Genomic DNA, 409 nt, shown 5'->3' with positions numbered 1-409 from the left:
TAAATATACTGTTGGGTAGTTTAATCTACAACAATGCATCATGTTGTAAAAGACCATATTTTTGTAGTGCTGCTGTCCTGTGAGAAAAAAAAAAGAAAACTTAGTAGCCTACTTCATATTTGTATGAGTATACTTAATGAATGTACCACCTCTGGATTCTGTATGAACAGAAACCAGCAGAACAAACTTGACCAAACACACATCCTCAGTGTCTTTTGGTGTTTCTCTAGATGCTCCAGCTGGCTCTGCGTTCACTGAGGATGAAGAGACCACAGCAACATCTGGCCCAGATGAGGCAGTAAGAGGTGGAGTGATGGAGCGTCTCATCCTCACTGGACCATTTCCAGGATGCTGCTGTGGATTTCTCCATCCTCACTGCTCACACCAGTCTGCAGACATTTCAGATCCT

Source organism: Sinocyclocheilus grahami, unplaced genomic scaffold, assembly GCF_001515645.1.
Source record: "Sinocyclocheilus grahami isolate Dianchi unplaced genomic scaffold, SAMN03320097.WGS_v1.1 scaffold28.1, whole genome shotgun sequence".
NCBI classification, from domain to species: Eukaryota; Metazoa; Chordata; class Actinopteri; order Cypriniformes; family Cyprinidae; genus Sinocyclocheilus; species Sinocyclocheilus grahami.
The sequence above is the reverse complement of the archived record's forward strand: the minus strand, read 5'-3'. Positions refer to the sequence as shown.